At 41.0% G+C, this 26,657-nt stretch overlaps 1 pseudogene; it reads left to right on the top strand.

Annotated features, from left to right (window-relative positions):
• The first annotated feature begins 14,898 nt into the window (after positions 1-14,898).
• LOC143686699 (threonylcarbamoyladenosine tRNA methylthiotransferase pseudogene) overlaps positions 14,899-26,657 on the top strand; it is a 43,515-nt pseudogene continuing 31,756 nt past the window's right edge.

Here is a 26,657-nt window from a genome sequence, read left to right as displayed (position 1 = left end):
GCCATGCTTATGTTTTATCTTCCTCTAAGCCCATCAAAGTAATATAAATTTCAGGCTTATTTCATATTTTAAGCTGAATTTCATCTGGTTTTGAAAACACAGTGAACAATTGGTGGTAGGGTCTGAAAGAGAGGAGCTGAGGTTTGGTCATGTGGATGCTGGACAAATAGAAAAAAAATAGTCCTCCTGTATTTTCAGCGGTAGATATGAGCCTATCATTCTTGGTCATAGACAAGTTTGTACTCTTGACCAATGGTGCGTCAGTTCAGTGCTTTCTCTAGAAGAGGTTCTCAAAGTGTGTCTCCCTGACCTACAGCATCAACATCACCTGTAGACTTCTTAGAAATGCAAACTCTCAGCTCCCACTCCAGACCTACTGAATCAGAAACTTTCAGGGTGGGAGGCAGCAGCAGTCTGTGTTCCAACAAGCTTTCCAGGGGATCATGAACCATGTAAGAGGTGGAGAACCTCTGATCTTCTGAAACCATCAGGGTTAGAACCACACTGCCTATACTTTGACTTTCTCTTTTGAGAGAAAGCAACCGCGGGAATTCTGCAGACTTTGAATTTAGTTTGTTCACAAGCATGCCATCTCTATGCTAAAAGGGGTTTTCTTTTCCTTATTTTTGCCCTAAACATTTATATCCATGAATCTCAGTGGAAATGTAGAAGTAGCATAATGAAATGACAAGGTTTCTCACACAGGCGTGCACTGGCCGTGAAGAGCACGTCCTCCCCTACCATTTGGTCAAGAGGGTAAGGCTGTGTGGCTGACTGTATTTCTTATCCACCCATCCAAGACTCTGGTGGACAGAGCACCATGAAATGCCAAACCAGGATTAATTGTGTGGCCCATTTTCTTTCCAGTATGTGAAGCGGCTTCCTAAGTGAACTTCAGAGGCATGAATGAAAGGTGAAGAGGGAGATACCTGGACCCACAGCGACAGACCGCTGACACCCACACCGGAGAGGCTGAAGGCGTGCGTCATGCGTCCTGCGTCGTGCGTCACTTCCTGTTCCTGCCGCTGAACTTCCGGTGGGCCGCTCAAACAACCCGTCCCTGGGAAAGCTTTTCTTCTGGTGGTGTGTGCGCCCTTTCGTGGAGCGGTGCGACTTGGCGGAGAGCGTGCGTTCAACGGACAGATAATGAGGATCTGGTGCTGGCGGGCTTCTGTGCAGTGTTGGAAGTAAAGCTCTGCATCAGGATGTGGGCGCCCCGGCGGACACCCGGACCAGTGATGAGACAATTACAGTGGACGGTGTCTTGTAGTCGTCCTCTTTGGGGTGCCGACGTACCTTATCCAGTCTCTGAGGGGTTCATGAATGCTTCCCCAAAGAAGAGACTGAAATCTGAACCATAAACAAAAGTGCAGTGGTGACTTTGTGGCTGGGAGGATCCAGTGAGCAGAGGCGTGCAGTCGACGGAGATGGGTTTTGACAAGACCAAAAGGATGCACAAATTGAAAACGATTCCGTCTAGAGCAAGAGGACAAGGAGGGAGCAGGGGAGCAGTGAGAAGTGAAATGGGACTCCTAAATGAAGAGACCGTCATGGCGTTTTGGGCAGATTAATGTTATAGACATAAGGTTACACTTCAGTGGTGTGGAGATTTTGTATGACTATAGGTAGGGCTGGATGACAACAAGCAATTTTTGAAAGGTCTACTGAAAAGATAAAATTCCTACAAATAAACTTTACAAGAGATTTGCTATTGCAGAAAACCTTTAAATTCTCTTGAAAGACCCAAAAGTAGAGTTGAGAAAATGGGACAACATCTTATGTTCTTAGTGAGAATGATATGTTATGTTGTTTCTTGTAAATGATAAAATATGTTGTTTCTCCTCAAGTTGATGTATATTTAAAATTATTTCAATAAAATGCCAACACCCTGTTCTTTCCCACACAATCGTCCCCTCACCCGAACTAAAAAAAGTTGATTGGAAAGTTTTTATAAAAACATGAATAAGCAAGAGAAGCCAGGAAAACCCTCAATAAGAATAGAATTGAAGGGGATGGTAGCTCTATCAGATTTTGAAACGTGCTATTAAATGCAATTTTTTATAGGTTAGGGTTGGTGAGAGTCCAAAATGCTTACCAGTAGGGGACTGGTTGACTAAACCATGGTAGCTCTACTACCAAGCTGGAGATGCAGTCATGAGAAAGAATGGGGGCAAATTTCTAGGTACTGATAAAGTGATTTTCAGGATATGTGGTTAAGTGAAGAAGCAAGGGACAGACTACTGCATCTAGAATACAGGTTTTTTATATAGGTGGAGAAACAAGAGTAATAACATGACTTTGATGGGGTTGTAGTTCAGTATGTTTTTGTAGAATGTAGACAAAAGCAAGGAAGTATATATCTTGGTATTATCAGGAACCAATGATTTTGTTGTAAGAGAAAAGACAAGAATATAAAATCAAGCATAAGGAAACTAGATCATATTTTTAAGTTTTAATTTTTAATATCAACTCAGTATGATTTTTTTTTCACATTTCAAACCCACATTATCTACATGGGACAATTGGGCAGCATAAATATAGAACATTTCTAACACTGCAGAAAGTTCTGTTGGACAGAACTGTTCTAGAGAAACCACTAAATGAAAAATTTTAACTTTCAAACTGATGGAGGCAAACATGGAATAATAAGAATAATAATTTCTTAATCTGTAAAAATAGACAATGCTAGTGAATAGAAGTTTGAGTCTAATTTTACATATTAATTTCAAAGGAGATTAATACTTTTTTCCATTTTGCTTATACTCTACTGGGTCAATATGATGTTTGGATAACTTTTGTTGATATTTGGATCATGTTTGACTATGATTTTATCATATCAAGTTATATTTGTATATTAAAATATCACAATGGTATGACTGATCACTCAAATCAGTAACTTAAAATGAGTTCATTTAAAATATATATATATTTTCTTTCTGTTAATGATATTTCCATCAAGATTTATATTTTCTATTAGCCAACTGAAAGAACCTGAAACAATGTTACCCTGCTAAAAATGAGCACCCCTAATGGCCAGATTTTGCTTTCTACATACCCGTCCCCCCTATAAGGAAACAAAGCTCCTTGGTCAAATTGCTAATCCAGATCTATACAAAGGAAAAGTACTAAGTGAGAAAGAAAGTACTCAGAGATTATTGGGCATGTCAGAGGATTCAGAAGTCAACTTGAAGGGGCTCCACTGGCCAAATTTATTTCACAATAAGCATGAAAAAGAATACAAGCTGTAATTGATTAAGACACATTACATAAGTATCTGTGAGCCCATATTGATACACACACACACAAAAGAAAGAGGAAGAGAAAGAAAGAAAAATTATACTCATTTGCTACAACCAAAGGTCATTACTATACTAACCCCTTATTCTGCAAATTTTCACGGCTGTTTTAGAATAACTTTCATTCGTCAGTGTGGGAAGTTATCTTGTTTATAGATGAATGTTCGCTAATGTTGAAAATATGATAGAATATAAAAATAATCATTTGGAACCCCCCAGTGAAAAGAGTCAGGTAAGTATAAATAATAGATGATAAAACGATTTTGTGAACAAGATGTTTATATGGTGCCCAAATATTAACCCACAGATTATATGTTCATTACAAATGGGGAAATGGCACATTAGCCAAGTGATCAAACTTAGTATCACTTGTAGTAGTTTATATTACTTTATATACCTTCTAATGAGATGAATTATTAATGTTACAAGGTAACAATCATGAAGTATTCTTGTAAAAATGTTTAATTTGAATCTAAGCAGCCTTTTACTTGTAACTTTCAGTTTACAGGAAATAAAGGAATAATGAGAAGTCAAATGACACCGGAGCAAGACAATCTGACAAATTCAGAATTTGGGATCGTCTGTAAGACAATTAGTCTGTTTTCTTCAAAACAGTTAAAGTAAGAAAACAAAAACGTAGGGGACCTATTCTAGTTTACAAAAGAGTGAAGAGATATAACCAACAAGTGCATGAAGTTTGATTGGGTCTCAGATTATAAAGACATTTGGGTATCCTTGTATACAGACTGGTGTTAGGTGACAATAAAGAATCTGCTAATTTTCTTAAATATGATAATCAAATTGCAGAGCATAGAAAAATGTCCATTTTTAAGAGAATGATGAAATATTAAGGCATAAATGGGCAGCATGTCTGCAACTTACTTTAAAATGTTTCAACAATAATAAAGGAGAGATAAAGCAAATATGGTAAGAGATTTTACAAAAGTACATTGTCCTATTCTCTCAAAATTTTCTGTATGCTTGAAAATCTTAAAAATAGAAAATTGGAAATAAAAAAGAAACTGACTTCCGAGTTTCTGGATTGGCAAGTCTTTAGTAATTTTATGGGAAAAAGAAAATTTAATAACAAAGCAAGGATGGTAGACTGAAGCAGGCAGGTTTTAATTGAGAAAGAGGGGATTTCTTTATCCGTGATTTTGTCCTTGCTTGGATCGTTCCTTTCATCTTCTCTCCACTGGTGTGGAAAATTACAGAAGTCATGATCAGGGTATGGGGCTAGCAAAAAAGCCAAAGAAGGTATTAAGTCTTTGATCTAGAACTTAGGCATATGACTCAGCTCAGGTCACCAGAAAAAAAAGACTTTGACTTTGGAAGGGGCATGTAGGGATAAAAACTCTAAAACGCGATAATGGCTTAGATGTGCAAGGAAGGGAATTGTTAAGACCCCAAGTTACCAAATTAAACAATTGGGTATATTGTGGTATCATCATTGAGGTATACTGACCCTCTAGGGGCTTAAAAAAAATCAAGCTCAACAAACAAACGAAAATCTCTAAAATTATCTGAAGTACTAAAATTCCTTAAATTGGATAACAGAATTCCATCCCATAAATGGAAATTAAAAGTCTAAAATGCAATATTATTAGTCATTACAGAAATATGAGTTAAAAAAATGAGGTCCACTGCATATGGCAAAATAATAATAATAATAATAATAAAGGCAATACTAATTCATAGAGCAACTGGAACTCTCATATCTTAGACACTTCAGAAAAAAGTTTGTTTCTTATAAAATTAAACATACATTTATCATATGGTTCAGCAATCTCTCTTCTGGGTGTTTACCTAAGAGAAATAAAAACATATTCCCACACAAAAACCATATAAATGTTTATAGTGACTTTATTCAAAATTTTCAGAACCTGGAAATAACCCAAATGCCTTACAATGGTAAGTGGATAAGCAAACTGTTATGCATCCATATAATGGAATACTTGTCAGCAATACAAAGGAATGACATACCGATCCACACAACATCATGGGCATATTTCAAAAGGGTTATGCAAAGCAAAAGAGGACAAACTCAAAAGGCCCAAAAGACTATATGATGTGAGACTCTGTTTGTATGACATTCTAGAAAAAGAAAATCTATAGCATATTTGTCAAGGTTCTCTGAAGAAACTGAACTAACAGGATAGCTAGCTAAATATAGATATACATGTAGATGTAGACATAGACACAGACGCAGGCATGGACATGGATATACATATAATTGTAGGTATAGATATATAGATTTGTTTTAAGGAATTGGCTCACTCCTAGCTGATGGGATGAGGCTCATCTACATTATTGAGTCCTCTCCTTTACTTCAATTGACTACAGAAGCTAATCCCATCTACAAAATACCTTCACAGCAACATCTAGGCCAACATTTGACCAAACCAGTGGACACCAGAACCTAGACAATTTGACACATAAAACGAACCATCACCTATAGGGACTGAAAGCAGATCAGTGGTTGACAGAGGCAGGGGTGAGGGGTGGGATTGACTAGAAGGGGGCATGGAGGCTTTTGGGGGACTGTGAAACTGCTATATCTTGACTGTGGTGATGGCTACAAAACTCTATGCATTTGTACATTTTAAAAGGTTGAATTTCTTCTTGTGTGTAAATTATACCTCAATTTTTAAAAAAGTTCAAAATGCAGATTAACTGGGAAATACAACAGTGGGATAAAACCATGACAATAAAATGAAGTCCATTAACGAACAATTGCCAAGGATGGGTGTCAAGACACTTTTGAACTTTGGAGAGCAAATTTTAAGAACTGTGGAATGCATAACAGTGGGGGTTGGGGAGCAGGGTTGCTTATAAAGGAGGCACAGGGTTGCAGGGATGATGGAAGACCCCATGTCGCTTAGCCCAGCCCCATCTAGTTCATTTGGGCACAACTGAATAAAACTATTCACTTGCTAATGTTTCTTAGAGGGCAGTTTACCGAGACCACTGGTGCCCAAGCCTAAAGCTCTACTGCCCCAGATGCTCAGTGTATTATTTGCCTTGGTTTGCCAGCAAAATACTCCAAGGTTGAGATTACATACAATAGATATATTAAACACTTTTGCCCAGTCACTCTTAAGTGGAAAGCCTCATGAAAACTTCCCCTAAAATTGATTTCCTTGATTTGAGTGTACATGAGTTGCAGTGTGGTGAGAACTTGGAATCTGCAGTCTCTAGGATTCCGTCCAGGCCACAGCCATGAATCATTGTGTCCCCTCATGCCTTATTGGCAAGTCTCAGTTTTATCATCTGTAAAATGAAAATTTTAGTTGTTTTGAGCAATAAAGTGCATTCCACATGTGCAGACTATTTGTAAACTGAAAAAATGTTACTTATGCAGAGAAGCCAAGGGCCCAGCCGGAGGAGACACTGGAATCTCCTTCCTCCCTCCTCTGAGGAGATCAGAACCTTTATCTTGCATTTTTATAGCTGTGATATGACACTGCCGCTGCCTGTGTAGAATTGGCAGCTCCCACCAATGCAGCCCCTAACAAAGGCTTCTATGAAAGAGATGAGCGAAAAGGCCAGAGGGTCTTGGGAAAGAAAGGAAACTTGTAGCTTTTCAAGTTCAATGAGGCTTAGGAGGTTGGAAGAGTCACCAAATAAAGACCTGTTTAAAGGAAAGCCAAGGATTCAAAGCCCATTCTTTTCCTTGGGCCTCTGACCACTTCCAGCCGTCTGGGCACCTGTGATGATCTAAATGGAATTACCTGGAAGGTCTGACTGGGGTCAGCTCTCAGAACCCCCGGCAGCAGGTGCAGCCTGCTGTCCTGTCCCCATCCCCGGCCCCAGGGACTTGGCATATGCAAATGCTGGGGCCACCAGGAAGTGACAATACAGCATCTTAATCCCTCAGGGCAAAGGGAGGGGGAGGCTCTCATCCACTCCCCTCCTGCCTGGCTGAAGCCAAACTCCAAATAGAGTGTCCGCTGGATGGAGATCTTCCTGTGTAAATGGGAGCTTCTTTGTCTTGAAAGCATGGGGTTTTGGAGGCAGATGCCTTTGAGGCACTTGTACAGAAGGCTTTGCTCAGCCTGTGCAGTGGGGGCTGCAGGGAACATTCCAGTATTTCTGCTAATTAGTGAAAATGGGAGCCAACAGGCAGGGGTGAGGTCTGATTTGTTTGTGCTATGGGATCAACTGGTCTTTGGCTCCAAGATGCAGTTATTTCTTATTTAGCCAACCTAAGCTCAGGACTTCACTCCTTACCAAATGAATTCTAGGGATCTGACACTATGCTAGGCACTGTGGGGGGTGGGGGAGGTGAGGATCAATGGAAAATGACATCCCAAAACTGTGTTGCCTTCTCCCAGTTCCTCTCAAATCCCACACAATGATGAAAACTTCCACAAGTACACACAACTCTCCTGACAGAGAAAGTAAAATGCAGCCTGAAGATAAATGAGGAAAGTTTGCGAGTCCTTGCTTCCTTTCAGACACTTTACAGGGCCACTTTCTTCACTGAACTCCCATCAATATCGTCTGTTTTGCCCTCAGGTGGACACTGCCCTCCTGATAGACCCATTTGAGGTTGTTTCCAGAATTATCCCAATTCTCTTTTGGGGACACTCAGTTCCCTTCAAAATTGGAGGCCTGGAGGAGGTAGCTTTAGGGAAATTCTGAGGATCCTTGCAGGTTTGAGATGCTGTGCCTCTGTGCCTTGTATGATTCCATGGTGTGTATCTTGGATATCGTGCATGATGTTTGCTCTCACCCAAAGGACATGGAGCTAGACCTTTCTCTCTAAGTGAATTTGAGTAATACCTTTGGAGGTACTAAACCGAAGTGCTGTCCCCTGTATTTTCTCTTCTCGTCTCTTAGCCACAACATAAATCACATGGGCCACAGGGAGCTCTTGGCTTCCCCAGCTTTGGTGCTGGGTCTGGGATATTGGAACCCTCATTTGGGCACCCTGGTCATGTCCAGATTTGAGCTACAGTCCAGCAGCCTCCTGCATGGGGTACAGAGTCCCAGCTAGGGGTACAGAGAGCTGTGGACTCACACAGTTCCCTTCCTTCCAAGGCAACAGCCCATTCACCCTCCTGCTAATGGGAGACTTAAGTTCATTATTTTCTAATATTTTCAGATTCAAATAATCATGTAAATTAGAGATTGGAAATTACCATCAGGTCATTTTTCCTATGCTCTCAGAAGCTGAAGTGGGATCAGTGTTAGTTTCTCCAAGTCTTTCTTCTCCCTTACGTTAAATAATGTAAGGAATGAGACTTCTATTCTTGAGAGAGTATTGCATATTCTAATAGATTTTCACAGTTAAGAAGCCCTTTTATCTTTGGCTCAAAGTTTCCTTTAAATTTATTTCATTACTTCATTCTTTGGATCTCTGTTCTCTGTGGTCTCTCCCTTTTGGGGTTTATATAACCTAAAGATATGGAATTGGTTCTTTGAGCAAGACACATGAGCCCAGTCTGCCTGAAGTGGGAAATGGAATCCAACTCAGACCAAATCTTTCCTTCCTTAAGCAAATGGAAAGTATTATAGAAACATACTAAGAAGTGATGCTCACCCAGATTCCTGTGGCGTGGTGGGCCAGAGATGCCACTCGCCTTTTTCTCTAGCTTTTCTTCGTAATTCAAACAATGAACGGCTCTATTCCATTCAAAAGAACTCCACACACTACTTAAGAAAACATCTCCTTTCTTTATGTTTCACAATCACACTCTTCTGTCCCAAGACCACCTGTTTCCATCTAGAGATAAAGGTAGCACTGTAGGGTGACTAAGGCTCTTGGGGGTTGTTGTTCCTAAAGCTGTAAGGGGAAGAGATTTCTTATTGATGTCTCATAGTTGGTGGTCTTTTAGCCATTATCCAAAGATCAGGAAAAATATATACCTCACTTTTCAAACATGCCCATGGAGAATTGACATATTAATGACTGTAGATGCTTTTTTTTTACTTCAACTTTGTATTTCTTCTAATCCTATACAAAATTGGTAAACCACTTGCAAATTTGGACAGGAACTGTTTGGGGCTCTCTTTTCTCATCTCTTGGCAACCAACATCTCATCCTTTGTGACTCAAAGACCCCAAAGCTCCTACCCTGGCAGCTGTCAAAGCAATTCTCTCTCTCCTGATTTTCTTTCCAGGGCACTTGATTTCTAAGTGGTTGCAAGGAATTCTGATAAGTTAATTCAAGGTCAAGTTTCCCTTGAGGGACAAGGCTTAAGATTCCTTTCTGCCCCCAGTAACTTGCACAAGACTTGTCTGTGCAAAGTAGGTGCTCACCTAATATTTGTTAATAAAAAGTAGTACTGTTTCAGGTCAAAGATTTCAAAGACATGGGTCCTTCCTTCTAGCCCCTCCTCATCTCTTCTCTTCTTTTCTCTTTTCTCTTCTCTTCTCTTCTCTTCTCTTCTCTTCTCTCCTCTCCTCTCCTCTTCTCTCCTCTCCTTTTCTTCCTTCATTCCTTCATTCCTCTCTCCCTCCCTCCCTTTCTTCCATCCTTCCTTCTTTCTTTCTATCCTTTCTTCCATCCCAAAGTTGACAGGTTGGTTGGTGCTGGTCGGTGGCCACCATTCCTCTCCCTCCCTTTTGGTCTATTTGATTGTCCTCATGGCATGGTGGCTGATTTCTTCCAGAGTGAGTGATCCAAGAGAATAAGGCAGAAACACAATGTCTTCAAGACTTAGCCTCAAAACTCACACTATTATTTCCACAATATCCTACTGGCTACACAGATCAGCCTTTTTCATTGTGTGAGGGGTCAGCAAAAGGTCATGAATATCAGGGGCCAGGATCATTGGGAGCCATCTTGGAAGCTGACTCCTGCAGGTCTGATGCCCTCAGGGTTCCTGCAGGCTGACCCCCACACCTTTACTGGGCTTAAAGATATCTGTATAGGATAATTTCTAAGGTCTTTTCTAGCCCTAATAGTTTATGGTGATAACTTCCATGGATATTTGTGCTCTCGTGAGCATTCTGCGTTTAATTATGTCATTCCTTTGCTATGAGTCAAAGGCATGAGGAGAGGGCTAAGAGGAGTAAGATGTATCTTTTGGCCCCCTTAAATCAGACCACAAAAGCTGCTGCTGGGCTTACATGAAAGCTGACTTGGGAGGGAGAGGGGGGAAGCTGTAGACTTTTATTATTCCCTTAGATATGATGGCCTCTGCAGGAATGAGCTTGCTGGACAGCCTGACATACCAATGTGTCTTCTTTGTGGCTACTGGGACTTCTCCAAGCCACATACATGCCAGTGTTATCAGCAGGGAAACATGATAAGGGAACAGCCTGACAATGCGGCATTGTCCTGTGGGATTTATGCCTGGGATTCAGCAAATGACCTTTTATCCCATTTGTTTTTCCCTGGGCTGGTTGGTGCACCTCCTCACAGGCTCAGGGGAGATGTTTGGGAACACCTGCCTTTATGCTGCCTTTCTGTAGTACTTCCAACATTTCTGTGTATTTCTTTCCAGACTTTGACTGGCACCATCCTGGCAGTGGCCTGCCGATGGAATGTTGTTCTAGGGAAGTCCCGGGGGGTTGGCAGTAAAAGTCCGTGTGAAGAGCTGTGATTTGTGGCAGAGAATGTTCCATAGCTGATTTTTTTCCTGAGCACAGCTCCTTCTTCAACTCAGCATGGGATGGACTCACATTGTGCAAACCTGAAAAAAAGAGGAAAAGATACTATATGCCAGGTAGGGCTAAAAGGGAAAAATATTTTTCAAAGTAATAAACACTTTTTTAAGGAAGTAATACATTATTGATTCACATCTGAAACGTCAGGAAACCTGGGTTCATCATTGACACTTTACTCTCAATGTAACTTAGTACAGGCAGATGACCCTTATGTTTCAGTTTTCTTATCCATTAAATGGAGAGTAATATATATATATATATATATTTACCTTGCAGAATTGCTCTAAGGACCAGATGAAAAGAGTACAGTTATGAAAGAGTTTTTCAAATAGAATAAAAGTTGCAGATAAATGGGCCATATGGGTTGGAATGTGGATTTTACTATCAACCAGCTCTGGATTTGAATACAAAATCTATAGTTTAGCTGTGACTGAGGCCCATACTTCTCAGACATTAATGTATCCCCGAATCACCTGAGATGGTGTTCAAATGCCTATTCTGATTAGTAGATCTGGGGTAAGACCTGAGAGTCTTCATTTTTAGTTGATGCTACTGCTGCTGGTCCATGGACCACATTTTGAGGAGCAAGAAGTTTGTCTCCCGAGGTCAGTGGTTTCCAACTCTGGTAGCACATTGGAATCACCTGGGAGCTTTTAAAAACCTCAATGCCCAGACTGCATCATTAAAGACTTACAGATACCATAGTGATTTTGAATTTACAGAGCACTTGGACATATATCATCTCTCTTGATTCTTAAACAAAGCCCTGTGACCTTTTGCCTGTTGCATCCCTAAAAGTAAGATGGGTCAACAGCAGCTCTACTGGAGCCACCAAAAAAAGTTCAGCCAGGGCTCCCGCTCATGCCACATCTGACAAAACTGGCATGGTCTAATCTGGAAACATGGCCTCAATCTGTGCTGCCAGTGCTTCCATCAGTACAGGAAGGATATTGGTTTCAAGTTGGGCTAAGTGATCTTCTTTGAATGAATTTTCCAAGATATCTCTTGGACAAAGGAAACAATGTTGACTCCTTGTATATAAAATAAAACTAAAAACTCTTCACATACATGCAAAAAGCCCTGTGAAAGAGTTATGTTTTCTATACTCTCAGGGGTTAAGTTGCCTCAGTGGGAGTCTATAGGCAGCAGATGGTATAGTTGGGGCTCGTACCAAATTTCCACACTCATTTCAGTGAACATCTTTGGTACTATCTATAGCTCTCCTGATGCAAAGTGCCATCTAAAAACCTGTTTTGTAGGACTTAAAACTACCTAAATATATTATCCCCAAAAGTTAGCTGTTCATTGCTGAATTGCATTCACTGGACACCATTCAGGATCCAACGCATTGGGTGTAGACCACAGATAGAATTACTTCCTCCATTCTCCAAAGAGAAGAGAGGACTCTGACTGTTCAACAACTGTGAAAACTATCCAACCAGCTCAAGAGAATTGATCTTACTCTATTTCAGAAGGAAAGGAAGCCAGAGAAGCGGTCTGTTGGGGTAGAAGCCTTGCCTCTCTCTCCTCTGTTGAGTATAAAACCATTTGGGACCTACTGAACACTCTCCCACTCCCCCAGAGTTCCCCTGACCAGGCTTTTGCTTTCTCTCTCTTCTCCTTGAGGATGGAGAAGTCATAGAGACAGGAAACACAGGTGAGAATTCACTATCTCTCTCTCTCTCTCTCTCTCTCTCTCTCTCTCTCTCTCTTTCTTCAATGGAACATGGTCATCTATCTGTGCTGGAGCTCTGGGAAAAAATTTGGGGTTGTGGGGTAAATTCCAAAAAGGTGAGGTTGTCCCTGTTTGTTCCAGGGCTGAGGTTAGCTATGGAAAAAGCCTTAGAAGTGCCGATGTAAAAATCATGAAAGCAGCTGACTGGGATGGAATAATTTCAATTTGTATTTTTTAAAAATGCATGTCTATTGAATGCAAAGATCTTGTCAGATCCCATCAAAATCTGGCATGACACATTTTAAGATGCTTTCAGAGGATTTAAGGATTGCTGTCCTGGAATGTTCTCCTTTCCTGTTTCCAGCCTGATGATTGAGCAAAATGACTTTGGGGGAATTCCATTTGGTAACTGTACCAAGTAATAGATAGAAAATAGTGTTTGGGATATAATTCATGCTCTTTTTAGAACTGATAAAGACTAAGAAAGTTCTTATCTGTTTTGGAAAAAAAGACATTAAATGGAAATGCTCACGTTATTTAAGAATTCATTGGGAATATTTATTCTTTAGTTGCTGACAACCTAATGTGTGGTTACTTTCCTGTCATAGGTTTAGGATATAACAAATCCAGAGCTGAAGAAGCTGCTAATTTCTTCTGGGTGATCATCCTTATTATGAAAATAACAGCTTCTCTTTCTAAGGGTGGATATGCCAAAGCACTGAGGCTATCCCTTCATGTTCTGGCAAAGTCACCAGAACACCCATATAATCAATCGCTGGGTAATTTGTTTAGAATGGAGTAGATGTTTCATCCCAATAGGTAGATAAAACTCCCCGCCCCCCCCACCCCACCCCCCAGTACCAGAGACCTTCTGGGAAGGGAGAGAGCAAGTCCTTGGTCCCTTTGACATGTTTCAAAGTTGGTACAGCATCTCTAATAAGCTGAGGTCTCCAGACAGACCAACCATCAGAAAATAAGCATATTGATTCCTGAGTGGAAATCACATAACAGTCCAAGACCTCTTGGCTAATGAACCTGGCTCAATCAGACCCAGACTGTCACAAGACAGCAGGCTCTGGGCTCTCAATCTAACCACTTTCTGTTCTAGCTTCCCTGAAATAATGAGTATACTTTGAGGAAAGTATATGCATTTGCTTTCATTTGTACATATAATAAAAAGAGGGGCCATGTTGGGAGTCCAGGTTTGCTTTTTGAGGGTCATCCATTGTAGGTTCAGCCCTCTTCAAGGCCTGAGAATAGTATGCAAGCATTGCTCTAAGATGGCACCCTTCAGTGGACCTGCCAGACAACGGGTTTCTTATCATTGAGACTATTGTAGGCAGCACAGATCCCTCAACAGTGAGCAAATTTCCTCATGGTTTTGGGACTTATTTTGAAAGGCAGAGAAAAATGCACGTCTTTCAATTTGTGGTATAAAGCCCGGGAGTTGTAATTTGAACAAATAAGAAATATGATCTTATGCTGCACCCTAAGCCAGTGAAGTGGGGCATATCAGTTATCCTTGAACATGAAGTAGCCAGATTTCCCAAAGGCAAGGTTAATCAAGAGAGCAGCAAATTCTCCTACTAGCCCTTCAACATCTTTCTTTTTGCAAAGTCTAGCAGCAGCAGTTCTCAAATATTTGCTGACACACGCATATTATTTTGTATAGCAGGCAAAGAGGTGTTTGGGGTATGTCAATGAATAAAATAAATAATTAAAGAAGAAAATCCTTCTCCCCATGGAGCTTATACTTTAATGAGAGAAAACAAATACTAGCCAATAAACATAATTAATGCAAATTATATACTATGTTGAGAAGTGGGAAGAGCTGTGGGAAAACATTTGAGTGTGGTTACTGGGATGTGTAGCAGGACATGACATCTAGGATGATAGACAGTCATCCTATTGTAAATTTAAAAAAAAAATGGGTTGGGCCTCATTGAGAAGGCAACATTTGAGCAAAGACTTAAAGGAAATGAGTGATGGGTGGGTTAAGGGGGTTTAGGCAAAGAGGATGTCCATTCCAAAGGCCAAGCAGGCTCTGTCTGGCAGATTTGATGAACAGCATGGCAATTGGTGTGGCCTGAGCAAAGAAAAGGAGGAGAGAGTGGTGAGAAGTGAACCAGAGAGATAACTGTGTAGTGTGTGTATGGGGTGCACAAACCATGTGAGCCACCGGAGTATTTTGAGCAGAGAAGTGAAATATTCTGTGCTGTGTTGCAAGGAAATTATGGGGGTGAGGGGCAAGGGTGGGGAACAGAAGCAGAGGAACTAGTTCGGAGGTGACTGTAGTGACCTAGTTGGGAGATGATAGTGGCCTGGGCCCAGTGGTTGCCATGGAGAATTCTCAATACGTCAGTGCCCTATGTGGTCCCACAGACCCTATCATCAGGGTCCTATAGGCGACTTCCAACTGGCTGCTGTGTCGGCACATCAGGACACGGGAAGACCACTTGGTATGGAGAGCTGCAGTTAAACCACCATCCAAGGGCTCTCTGGGTGTCTGAGTTTGCAGGGCTACTATAACAAAGCCCCGCAGACTAGCTGGCTTAAGCAAAAGGAACTTATTGTCTCATTGTTTCGGAGGCTGGAAGTCTAAAAGCAAGGTGCCAGCAGGGCCATGTTCCCACTTAAAGGGGAGAATCTGTTCCATTTATCTGGCTTCTGACGGGTGGCCAGCAAACCATGACATTCTCTGGGACGTGGTGTCCTAACTCAATTTCTGCCTCTATCACATGACCTTCTTTCTGTCTCTATCTGTCTATGCACAGTTTTCCTCTCTTTTATAAGGACATCGGTCATATTGATTTAGGATCCACCCTAATCCAGTTTGGCCTTGTCTTAACTGATAACATTTCCAGATTTGTTTTATGAATTAGTACTCATTCTTGGGTCCAGAAGTTAGGACTTGAACATGTTCTTTTGGGGGACACAATTCAAGTCATAGCACCGAGTGTCTGATTTCTTGTCATGGATACAGCAATAATATTGTTTTAGCCCCTGGGACTCACTATAATAATGAAAGGGGAGTGAGGGGTGCACACAGCTGTGCAATCATTTGACACATCATCAGGCCTGAGGGAGCAGTGGGCAGCCTCTTGAAGGGCACATCCAGCTCTCTTATTTTGAGAAGATGCCCTTGGAATGAGGGAGTGCTGTCCGTCAAGACATTGAACATACTTCAATGCACCACAAGTTGTGGACTCTGGAGCTACAGCATCCACAACACCTCAAGCTTGTTGGAAATGTAAATTCCAGACTTGGCTGTGGTGGGGCCCAGGAATCAGTGCTGTAACGTACTCGGAACCTATAATATTCTGTCTTACCTGTGTTCTTCCCTATGTTATTAGGCAACCACTTAGGTTGAATATGATGACACAGAACGAATGAGACAAATAGGCAGCCCATCTTTTCTTTTCCATTCAGTCGTTCCTTTCTCATTAGTAAGCTGAAGGTAGAGTGTGGTAGAATGTGTAGGTATCAAGAAGCAGAATAAAAACAATTGAGCTAGTTTGTGAAGTGTTCCCCTGATCTGGTAAGAACAAAATATTTAGACATGTCCAAGCTACAAAAAACAATGTGTGTCATTTTGGTAATTCCACATATGAGTTAAGCATCCTTGTATTTGCATGTAGAGCTGGCATTGTTCAATATAAGGATAAATGGTAAATTTTGTGCTAATAATTTAAAGTTTTAACTCTCCCCTATGTTCTACACTAAATAGCAAATAGCAAATCAAACCCATCACAGTAAGCTGAGTGAGAGGCACTCCTAGGGAAAGCAATATTTTTCTGCTTTGTAAACAAGGGGTCCCCAACATTACATAGCTGTAGGAAGTCATCTACAAACAAATGTGCCCCCCATCTCCTCACCTCCTACCCCCTAGCTCTGACAAGCCCAGTCCCAGGCCCACAGGTCTGCGGCCTGTTCGCTGCCCCTCGGGGAGATCTGACCCAACGGAAGATTCTGGACTCCAGCTCCACTGGAATCCTGATTGACTGTTTCCAGACAGTCCCGGCTGCAGTCAGAGAATGATAATGAGGGGTTCCCTTCTGGGGATGAGCTAAGTACGGGCAGGAAGGTAATCATTAGCAGCTCTCTTGTGGATCCAGGGAGACCAGCGAAATTGTCTGCAGACAAGTAATTTGGCTGGGCGTGTTTTCATAGTAAACTCAAACCAGACAGAAAGCGGGTGGGGAGGGAAGAGAGAAGCCACAAACCTTACGGCAGGGAAACAACTAGGCTCCTTGCCCACTGCCCGGGAGAGAAGAGCGGCAAAGAGCAGACCTTCCCGTGGAGACACTGCAGGGTGTTGGGGAGAGTTCGGGGTCCATCGAACCCAGACTGCTGTTAGACAGCTGGTCGACCTGGGCAGCTCTCTCAGCCACCCCCAAACCTCCATTAGCATCCTTACAAAATTTCTATAGCCTTGAACTTATCCACATGCTTCAAAGGGAATGATGGGAAGGGGAGCTCAAGTGTCAGCCACCATTTTCCTGCCGACATCATACTGGAGTGCAGACCTCCATTTGGTTATCAAGGGTGCATGTGCCAACAGAACATGCAGACTGAAAAAATGAGCCATCCAGTTCCCCCCAGGCCCAGGCAAGAGAGGGTCAGGTCTGGGTTGTAAGCCCCTCAACACCTGCTTTAAGTCCTGGAAAACTTAAGTGCATTTCACTTCAAGTCTAGCTGTCTGGACTAATTATCTTACTTTTAGAAATCCACAGATTAGCAAGTATGGCAAGGCATTTTGCTCAGGCATAATAAGGTCAGTCGCCAGGGAATGGAAGAATGTAAACTAATATTTTCCATCCTGCTTACTGACAGGTGGTATTCATGCCTGCCACCTCCAACCTTTCGTTTATAGCTTTTTACAAGCAGTGCCCCTGCCTTCGGTCTCTGCAGAGGAATCAGTTTGCTGTGGCTTTCCAGGGCCCAGAATATCTCTTAAACTTCACTCACTTATTTATTTCTATAGCTGGTGCTCTCATGGTACAGCTTTGAACCTCATATACCAGAATTTATAAATCACCATTAATTGAGCACCTACTATGTATTAGGAACATTTCTTTTCAAGATTATAGGCCATAGAGAAGACACCTGAGATGGGTTTTTGTCATGCTACAGGGTTTCTCCACTCTTTTTTTTCATTATTGCCCCCTTAAAGAGAAAAACTTAATTTACCTTAAATTCTCTCTAACAAAAGAAATTAATTTATAAAGAATATGATCCTGCTGGGTAGAGTTGAGCCTTGAAGAACCACAAACCTAAGATTTTTTTCATGCCTCCCCCTCCCCCCCCCAAAGATAAAACCAATTTTTACCTTCATGGAGGCAGTATCACTCCCACTGAAGAATCATAAAGAATCCTTGGCATGATCTAGTTGGGAGAGAGAAAACTACGACATAATACATGAGCAGCAAAATGATAAAAGCCCATAGTTTGAAATCACATTCCCTGGGCTTGACTTGACATAACTTGCTTCTCATCCTCAGTTTCCTCACTTGTTAAATGGTCCAATAAGGTTTCCTTCCCCATAGTGTTATATGAGGATTAAGTAAGATAATACTTACATAGTTCTCAGTAAAAAGCCTGGCATGAATCAGCACTAAATAAATAGTAACTTGGGACCAAAATCTGTATTGCTATGTAACACATTAGCTCAAAATTACCTCACACAGTTTCTGAGGGCCAGGGATCCAGAGGCGGCTTAGCTGGGTGTTTCTGGCTCAGAGTTCTTTCATGAACTTGTAGTGAACATGTCAGCTGGGGTTGCAACATATGAAGGCTTGACTAAGGCCAGATGATCTGCTTCTACCATGCTTTTCTCCAACAGCTGATGGCAGAAGGCCTTGATTTCTCACCAGGTGCTCCTCTCCAAGGGACTGCTCGTGACATGGCAAGCAAGTAATCTAAGAGTTAAAGAGGAGGCTTTGTCAACCAGCCAACCACAAAGATGCCGAGTTTATTAACTGTAGATTACCTGGTTAGATATTAATTGCTAGGGTTGGTGAGTTATGACTGGCATGAACTAAAACCTCTGCTTTTCATCCATATGTAGAAAAGACAGACTAAGCTCTGTGGCTCAATCCCTTCTCTCTGTTCTCTATCAATTTTTTGGTTTTCTGCATCTGTGTCCTTGCCAGGGTTGCTCTTGATTCCTCATTCTCCAAACCCCTTCTCCAAGTCATTTTTCAATTGCTTCTCTCTATCCTTACTCCTCCCATATCTGTTGGCTTAAAATACCCTGATAATAAAAAAGAATTTTAGTACAGTGCTGTTTAATCCCCATTTTCCTGAAGACACAGGGCAGGTCTAACTCAGTGTTCTCCTCTGGCATATTCCTTCTGATCTTCATTTGATGTACCTATGGGAGTGATAATGTTTTCAATCCTGTTATTCATCCTTCCCACCTCACTCATCCCCATGGCTAGATAAAGGATTTTTTTTTTTTTTTTTTTTTTTGCACAGGCAGACTCCAGGAATTGAACCTGGGTCTTCAGCATGGCAGGAGAGAATTCTACTACTGAACCACTGTTGCACTACCGTAGATAAAGGATTTTTTTAATATAAAGAAGTATGGAGCAGTATAGATTTTGAAAAGTATTTTAAATCTGCCCTCAGCTTGGTTGTGTGCAAACGTATAAGGTTTCTATGTAAATTAATGACGTGTAATAAGCGTGCTCTAGGAATTTGCCAAGGAGGAATATCTTGAACTCATTGCCCCAGATCTATGTCAAAGATTCAACTAAGAATTAGAGGAGGAGGGTTTAAAGGATGTCTACACTAGGCAGTCCTCTAAGACACAGGGCCTTTGCACAGGACTGTACAGATGGTGTATAGCATAACTCTAGAGGAAACCATTGTTCCCATCCATAATATGTGTATCCATCAAAGATCTAAAACTCAAAGGTTTCTAGAAGGCTGGCAAGTGATACAAATGTCTGAAACACATCTAGGAAAGCGAGATGAAGCACCCAGAGGTAAGTGGTGATATCTGTGGCTAAACAGGAGATTACATCCCTCATTTAAATGATTTCAAGTTCAATTACAAAACTTGTGGGCATCTGTAAATGCCTCTGAGATAGTTTTTATTTTTTTCTCACTACCATTCTATATTTCAGGTGCCATAACAAACAGCACACCAAAATTCAGCATAATTTCTATTGGGACATTGTTGAGGACCTTATTTGGTATATTGCACTATTTCATAAAGCATGTTACATCCTGTTTTTGAGGACCTTCTGGAGAAATGTATAAGAAACAGGCTGATGTTTTTCTGGAGTGATTGGTTTATTTGCCACTTAAGGAAACTCTAAATTCTGTAATAATGAGACTTCAGTTTTCACACTGATATCTGGAAAGCAAACAAACAAGAACTGTAAATAAATATCTGCATTAGCTTCATGTCTGGCTCTACTCTGTGTTGCTTTCCACTCTCTCCTTCTTCTAGTTTTTATTTTGTGTGTTCTTGTATGCTTTCTTAAAATCTTTGTGAAGTAAGACAATAATTAAGAAAATAAGCTTTGTGTACATAAGCACATAAATAAAATACAGGTAATCTAAGAATAATACATTTTACAAATATATGTCAAATTTGAAATTGAAATAAAAAGCAATACTATTTAAAATAGAATAAAAATGTGAAACACTGAAAGGTAAATTTAACAAAATATGTTGAAGACCTATACACCAAAAGTATTTCTGAGAGAAAATAAGAAGATATGAATTAGAAGAGTCAATATTATTAAGATAGTAAATTTTATATAAAATTGACATAAACGTTCCACACAATCCCAAATTAAAGTTATATCAGGTTGGGTTTTCTTCCCAGAAAATGACATGCCGATTCTACATTTTATATGAAAATGCAAAGGACCCAGAATAGCCAAAAAATTCTGAAAGGTAACAAAGTTGAAGGACTTTACACTACTTGATTTCAATATCTGTTCTAAAGCTAGAATAATCAAAGAAGTGTGGGCAATTGGTGCAAGGGTAGAACTATAGATCACTTAAACAGAACAGAATTCAGAAATACACTCAAACATAGGTAGTTGATTTTAAATAAAATTGTCAAGGTAATTCAATGGGGGAAAGTGGTCAAATGGTGCTGGAACAATTGGCTATCCATACGCAAACAATGGAGCAAACCATAACCATGATCTCACATCATACTTAAAGTGAACAACGTGGATCTAGAAATAAATGAAAGAAGTAAAACCAGAATTTTTAGAAACAAGACATAGGAGAAAATGCATGTGATGCTGGGCTACATAAAGCCTTCTTGGATCACAAGTGGCACAAATAATATAAAAAATGAATTGAGAAGTAGGACTTCATCACAGTTGAAACTCTTTTGCTTTTCAAAAGGCACTGTTAAAATATAAAAGTGAGCCAGAGTGTTTTAGTTTCTTAACTCCTGAAACAAATACCATACAGTAGGTTGGCCTGACAACAGGAATCTCTTGGCTCATGGTTTCAGAGGCGAGAGGCGAGGTAACTTCTTTCTGTATCTTCTGGCTGGCCAGCAATCCTTGGCTTTCTGAGCTTTTCTGAAGCCTACATGTCGGCGTCTTCTCCTTTCTCTTCCTGATTTCGTTGGTTTCCAGCTTCTGGCTGCCACCGTGACTTCTCCTTCCAGCTCTAATTTCCCTTGATTATAAGGACTTCAGCAATATTGAATTCAGGCCCACCTTCATTCAGTTTGGGCACACTTTAACCCTATTTACAAATGGATTTACACCTAAGGGACCAGGGGTTGGGGCCTGGACATGTCTATTTTCGGGGGTGTGATTCAATCCCCTACATGCAGTCTGAATTTTTTTGAGTAATACTCGGACACTCATACATTGCTGGTAGGAATGTAAAATAGTATCGCCACTTTGGAAAACAGTTCATAAAGTTAAATATACGCTTACCATTCCACCAGCAATTCCACCCCGGGGTGTCTACCCAAGAAAAAATGAAAACATATGTACACACAAACACGTGAATGTTCATAGCAGCTTTAAAAATAATAGCCCAGAACTGGAAACATGTCCATCAACTGGTGGATGGAAAAACAAACTATGAGCATAATATGCTAGCTTCCTTGCACTTAGTGTAAGACAAGCCTGGGGGATGTGTCCCACTGTCTACTGGAGGTCCCAGTGAGAATAAGTCCCAGATGCCTGGAGTTGTGACCTACTCGTCATCACACTGTTGCTAGCTTCTCTTCCTTCCTTGTCTCACTTCCTTACTCCCCTGACAGCACATCCTGGATCACTCCCAAATAAACCACTTACCTTTAGATGCTTATCTCAAGATCTGGAAGAATTCAGTCTGAGACAGTCTTGCATGATTGAGAGCTCTGATTTCAAAGCATTTTTTCACCCTATAACGACCCCTAAGGGAAATCTATGATTAAGATACCCCAATGGCTTTTCTAATACTTGTGGCTTTGGTGAAGGTGACATGTGGGAACAGTAGTTTCCAGGCTTTGTTCTAGAGGGAAATCTGACATTGTTAGGACTTGGGAACCCTTCCCTTTTACTCCTGTGCATGTGGCATTAGACATGTTAAATTTGAAAGCAGGAATTGGGCTCTACACATATTTCACTGCCCCCCTGAGAAGAATGGCCTTGACTTTCACTGGATATAGTTATAGACAGATACCTATTATGATACACTGAGTTATTTACAAATTGTTGAATACCTACTATGTGCCTGGCATTTTACTAGGCTCCAAGACAAAGAAATTAAAGAGGAGGTTATGAGGAGATGGAGGAAATGAGCCCAGTAGGGGAGATGTAGACAAAATCAAAATATACAGCATGCATTTAATAGGTTCAGGGCTTCTATTTGGGGTGCTGAAAAAGTTTTGGTGATGGTAGTACACAACGTAGTGAATGCAATTAAAGTCAGTGAAATAATACCCTTAAATAATGCTTATGATGGAAATTTTATGTCATATATATTTGGTACCATGAGACAATAAAAACTAATGTAGCATGTTGCAAGGCATAGGGTGCTGATCTAGGTGTGAAAGGGGTATTCAGGTGGAAGGGGATTCTTAAGCAATGCTTAGGTAAGTTTTGAAGGGTGAATGGGAGCTTAGAGAAGGGGGCATAACGGTGTTCTAGACTGAACAATAATGTGTGCAGAGACACAGAGTGCCCAAGAGAGTGGTACATTCAGCCATGTGAATTTATACCAGTAATCAAGGGGGGAAATTAGAGGTACAGATGGTGCTCCTCTATTCTCACTCAGCCTTTGCTTTAGAGGCAACCCTGTGCAGTGTCTGCTTCTGTCTTATGGCCATCTGTCTCCTTCTGTCTCTGCCTCACTCCTCTTACTCCTACTAACATGTCCAAACTGCCTCTCCTTATAAGGACTCTGATCCTATGAGTTAAGGTTCTAATTCAGTTTGGCCTTATCTTGGCAGATCTTGGAGTATCCCATTTACAAAGAGCTTACACCTGCAGCACCAGGGGCTAGGACTTGAAAATCTCTTTTGGGAGAACATGATTCAATCTCCAACACATCTGTACCATATTTCTACAGGTGCCACACAATAATACTAGGGTTCTGCTTATCTCCTGCATAGAAAGGGAAACCCTCACCAATGGTCTTAAAAGATTTCTAAACAGTGACAGGGTTTTGGCTGCCCTGTGTCTGGCTGTCAAGCAACACCCTTTGCTCTGCATGGGAGGAATTGTAAAACCGACTTCAACGTAACTGTCCATCTCCCCTTTCCTTCTGACAATGTCAATAGTTTCTGCCAGATGGCCATTATATTTTTTTTACAAGATTCACAGGCAGCGTTGTCTGCCAAAGTACTTAGACTTAGTATTTATGGCCGTAAGAAGATTATCTCCTAAATGCTAATGTTAGACAGACACCAAACCTACCCAATCAGATTCCTTGGCTTTTGTTAGGCTCCTTAAAGGGACTCTGGCAATGCAGAAAGGCCCCAAACCTAGTATTTTTTCCATATTAAGAGACGTTCCACAAACATTTCATATACAAACAGCATGTCATATACAAGCTAGACACTCAGCAACCACAAACCTCCCCATCTGGACAAAGGGGCTTCAGTGTTGAGTTTTGAACACACTGAAGTAGAAGAAGCTGGAAGTGAACAATTTATCTTCTCAATTCTCTACTCAAAAAGAAGGATGCCATTGGAAAAGATGCTTTCCTTCTCTCCTTCTTTCCCTCCTTGCTTCCCTCTCATAAGCTTATCACTATACTCAGGAAAACAAAGGTGAGCAACACATGATCCTGCCCAAGAAGAACTTTCAGTGTCTTCAGGGAGAAAGACAGTATAAACAAAAACAGCAAAGCTTCCTACTTTCTTGGTTCTCAAAGTGTGGAGAGCTGGCTGCTGCTGGACTTGCAGAATTTCAATCCCACCCACAGTTCCTGAATCAGAGCATGCATTCTAACTGGTTATCCGGTTGACTGGTATGGATGCTAAAGTTTGAGAAGCATTGTTCTGTCTCTTCAAAGTAGCAGGATAATGCTTCTGAAAGCATACGGCTAGACATAGAGTGAAGAGTTTTGGAATAAGGGACTCCAAATCAGAGTCCATGGAAACAAACGTCCAGTTTCGACAAAAGCAGAAAAGCTCAACATAAACCAAATAAGTAGAGAAGACATTGTGAAAGAAAGAATCTACAAAGAGTGGAACTGTAAAGTGAAGTGGAGGGAAGGCTCTGGAACAAAGTTCAGAAAATCCAATTTATAGTCCCAGTGTGCTATCATTTCTTAAGCATATGATGTTGGACAAGACATTTAGCCTCCACGAATCTCAGATTTTCACCAATGAAATGGGGATCCTGATAGCTACCCTGCAGACCTCATGATGTGCTTATAAATATGAAACATCAGTGCTAATGAAGAGGAATTGTAAATGGCAAATTCTTATTGATGTAAGTCTTAATTGAGAAACCAGGCAAAAGAATGGAAACTCGTGGCAGAGCAATTTGCAAGAGGTATATTCTAGGTGTCTTCTAGGATGGTGGTTTTCATGAATCTGAAACCTGGGCCTATCTCCAGAGTTTCTGACTCAGTAAGTCTGGGGCAGGGCCCAAGAATTTGCATTTCTTTCGAGTTCCCAGATGACAGTGATGCTGCTGGTGGGAAGACCATGTTTTGAGAACTGCTACTCTAAGATGCATAAGATTTAAACACAATGTTTAGGCTTAGGGACAATCTGGTTTTCCATTCTGCCATTGAATACGTTCTGTCTTGAAGTTCTTCATACTAAGACCAAAGCCATGGAAGGTGACCCCTTAGGCCTCCAAGGCAGTCCTCTGATTTCTTCGGGCAAAGGAATTACATGGTAATGTGGAGAGGAATGAGTATTGTCTTAATGAGCGATTCACCCTTTAGAGAAGTTAAATCTCATTTGGTTCCAAGGGGTAAAACCCCAAAGACCCATATGGGACAAGCAAATCTAGCATTCCAAGTAGAACCTCCACATCATAGGAAAAATCACTCCAAAAACAGATTTTCCTAATGGTCTCTTTTTCAGATGAGGCCCCACATCAACCAGAGCTGTAGAACAATAGGTCAACTCCATCCTTTCTTTTAAAAGCATTGATTGAACACTATCCATATGCCTTGGCATATGTTTTGAATGCTTCATCAGGATGTAGTCCTGAAATAACTTCCTGAGAAAGAGTAAATCATCATCTCTAGCTCTCCTCAAGTCCTTTACAAGTTCATCTTTGCCTGGCTTCTTGTTCATTCATTCATTTGTTCATTCATTCAGCACTTGGAAGGTCTGCTTTAAGTTTATGGCACGCACGCAGGTGACTAAGGCTTTGTCAATACCCATGAGAAGGTAACAGGGCTGCAGGAGAGATAAGGCTGAAATAATTACAAGGCAATCCAGGAAATGAGTGGTTTAGGAGCATCACAGATAAAATATCAGGGAAGACCTGAGCAGGAGAGATTAGTAACAGCTGTGCATTTCACCAGTCTTGGGGGAAGAGTCTGGGATAAAACCTGGCAGGAAGAATAGCATTCTTACCCCTTTCTCTGAATAAGACAGTGGGAATGGACTGTTTTTTGAATAAGATCAATGGGAGGAACCACTTGGACGTAGTGGGGGCCACTTCCATCAAGCCCAGAAAGAGTCTAATTTCAACCCCCCTCCAGCTAAATGTAATGTGACTTCTTCCGTGGATCCCTTGCAAAGAAATGAAAACAATGTGCTTGGATCCCGGTGCTTAATCAGAGCTTCTTCAGCCAGGATGCATTGCTCTTTTTTGGCGATAGCAGTAGTCTGAAAGGCAATGTTTCAGGAGATCTGAAGTTCTCCTCTACCACTGCCCATCCGCGTGAACTTGGAAACATCTCTGGGCTTCTGGTGTGAAAGATCATGGTCTTTCGAGTTGCAGATGTGACTTTAAACTCCTGTTTCAGGACTTATTCATTTATTAATTCAGTAGACATTTGTAGAGTACTGCGTACTGACCTGAGTGTTCCAGGGTGTTAAGGGTACCATATGAGTCAGAAAGCCAAGGTCCTTTTTTTTTTTGTGGGGGTAGGGGGTGGAGGCTGATTGGGGTGTTTATGAGCTTATATTTTATTGAGGGCAGACAGAAAATAAACAAGAAAATTAATAAATAAACAAAATATATTAAGTAATGGTGAGTACTCTGAAGACCACGGAATAGAAAAATATTCTAGACAATGACTTAGAAGGTAAAGAGGCAGACAAGGCCTCCTTTACCTAGTCAGAGAAGCACCTCCAAAGATGGCACAATTCAAACGAGTCCTGAATGATGACCAGAAGCCAAGGGAAGGTTAGAAATCTCTCACTGTGATCTTGAAAAATTTAACCTTTCTGTGCCTCTGTCTTACCATACTAGAAATGGAGCCATGATATCAGTTTCACAATATTAAAAAAATAAAAAGGGATGGCATCTGCAAAGCACTTCTCTGTCCTCAATGAATTTTTCTATCCTTCCTTTCCCCTCTGAAAGTGGACTTTGGGACTAGGTATTGACCAGCAGACGCCATGGAGCTCCACGATCTCATGCTCCAAGACTTCCTAGGGCTCCAAACACAGA

This window comes from Tamandua tetradactyla, chromosome 6 (genome assembly GCF_023851605.1).
Source record: "Tamandua tetradactyla isolate mTamTet1 chromosome 6, mTamTet1.pri, whole genome shotgun sequence".
In the NCBI taxonomy this organism is placed as follows: Eukaryota; Metazoa; Chordata; class Mammalia; order Pilosa; family Myrmecophagidae; genus Tamandua; species Tamandua tetradactyla.
This window is presented reverse-complemented; position numbering and strand designations above follow the sequence as displayed.